At 33.1% G+C, this 2,372-nt stretch overlaps 1 non-coding gene across 1 annotated transcript; it reads left to right on the top strand.

Annotated features, from left to right (window-relative positions):
- Window positions 1-413: 413 nt before the first annotated feature.
- Window positions 414-485, top strand: TRNAQ-UUG (transfer RNA glutamine (anticodon UUG)). The gene has a single exon. It is a non-coding gene; the product is annotated as a tRNA-Gln (tRNA).
- The last annotated feature ends 1,887 nt before the right edge of the window (window positions 486-2,372 follow it).

Raw genomic sequence — 2,372 nt, 5'->3', positions numbered from 1 at the left:
ACATTATGGTGGATGTCTACTCTTCTTCCATGATCTTCATCTAAAATGCTTAATGACATATTCAATGACATAATTTGTATGTTCAATGACATATTCCATGACATATTTTCTTCACTTTTTATGCCTATATAAAGGCCTTATAATAGATAGGAAAACACACACAATTGAAGAAGAAAATCTCTTCATTCTCTCTATCTCTATTTCTTGTTCATGTTTTACTAAATTGCTTTTATTTCATAACAATTTTCACTTTAAGTTCTTTACAATTAATAAGCATAAAGCAACCAAAAGTACTCAATAGAATACGTACACGCGCAGTGGGTACCCGAATAGTCTTTCGAATTAGTGTTCTCTCTTAATTACTGGTACGTTAACATCAAGTCAGAAAATGGTACGTTGCATGTCAGATTAGTGGTTCCATGGTGTAGTGGTTAGCACTCTGGACTTTGAATCCAGCGACCTGGGTTCGAATCCCGGTGGGACCTACTCTTAAAGTTCTTAAAAAAATGAAAAAAAATTTATTTTGCTATATTTTAGACGATTCCTGATGTTATTATACTATTTTTATGATGACAGATAACTCTTATTGACGTATAGGAGAGGTTGATTTTGACGTATTACACCCAAAATTCTATAGTAGATTTTTATGTTTCCTTTCTTCAGATCATTCCAAAACCAAAGCAAAAAACCCATTCTCCATTTTTATATAATTAGTCTGTCTCTTGGTATTTCTACATCCCAACCGTTGCGTAAAACTCACCGAATTCGAGTCATCCCATCCCATGTTATTCTTTATGGGAAAGTATGCGGCGACCTGCTTTCCCAGCTCTCAAAAACTAGGATATCGATATTTTGCAGTGGAGTTATTTCTTGTCAGCTCCTAATGTTTCCAGTGCAATTGTTTTATCAACTTCGATGAGATTTTTCCGACGAATTCTTAATATCAATGGCACTTCACGTGTATTAGGCAGTATATACTGAGTAAGGTTGACGATGTTGGGTCTGGACAATGAAGAAGTGTATCCGCTGAGGCCCGGCGTAATATTTTGGCTTTAATTTGAAATATACGAACTCTTTAAAGATAATAATAGACCTTCCTTCTATTAGTTCTCTTCTTCCTCTCCCTTACTCTTAATTAATTGGCGAGCTCTATCCCAAATGAAAAGCTAAAAGAATAAAAAATGAAGCTAAAATATTACTCAACTAGTAAATTTGTCTGCGCTTTGCGCGGTTGTAAAATTTATTTTAATAAAATATAAAACTCAAATAGATATAGACATTTCTAAACAATGAACGATATATATTTATTTCAGCACAATCTCTTTCTCTCTATACACTGTGATCGTATGGATAGAAATGTAATTTTAGGACTGCATCTGCCTCTTTTCGTATTTTATATTTCTCAAAATTTCATTCCTAAAGACAAATCTAACTGTGTAAGTAAAATCGGGCCACATTATTTCTGATATGTATAATCTAAACGGTAAAAGACGTTTCCTTTCTTTATCATTTGACTGAACCACACGGTAGTGGAAACAACCCTCCTAGCAGGGAAGGAACAATACATGGTTGAAAGGAAAATTACAGGCAAATCGAAAACTAATCAAATAATCAATAGCTACTCAAACTGAGTAAGAATTTTTTAGATTATTTTAAATTACTACAAACTACGAGATAGTACACAATCATCAATATTGTTTCACCAAAAAAGTGTGAAACCTTTTAGTTAAACCAATTAATGATGAATTAAAGGAAGAATCTTAGTTGAACTTAATAAATTCTAGATCAAATACAGCAAAATATTCGCGAGATGCACAATGTTCAAGAGCATTAAACAACTGTTTTAATAATCAATGATTGACAATAAATATGATAACATGAACATGTAATAAATATAAATAATGGCAATAAGCATAATAAGAAAGGATCTACCACCCAATTATTGTATAATTGAGATGTTCCTTTCTTCTGTCAATGACGTTGAAAGGTGAGAAATGAAGATGAATATGGAATCTTTGGTTCTTGTGAACAAAGATTAAACAACGTGTGCTTGAGTGAACAAAACAACTTTTGTATATTCTTTTTAGTCAACCTTTACAATGTGCTCTTATCAAAAAGTGAAGCACCTTTTTGTTGTCTATCTCTTACTATTTATAAGGGATGTTCCCAAGAAACCCTAAAAAGTACAATATAAAGAATATTCAAGGGAATATTCCTGGTGTCCTTTTCTAAATCAGTCCTACCGTTACAATTGCAAGGCGACCCCTTCGTTATAATGCTGTGGTCGACCCCGTCCGTGGCACGACTTATCTGCAGTTATCGAGTTGCTAAATTTTGACCCATACAAATATCTCATGTAAGACACTCAAATT

This window comes from Nicotiana sylvestris, chromosome 2 (genome assembly GCF_000393655.2).
Source record: "Nicotiana sylvestris chromosome 2, ASM39365v2, whole genome shotgun sequence".
Lineage (NCBI taxonomy): Eukaryota > Viridiplantae > Streptophyta > Magnoliopsida > Solanales > Solanaceae > Nicotiana > Nicotiana sylvestris.
The sequence above is the reverse complement of the archived record's forward strand: the minus strand, read 5'-3'. Positions and strand labels throughout refer to the sequence as shown.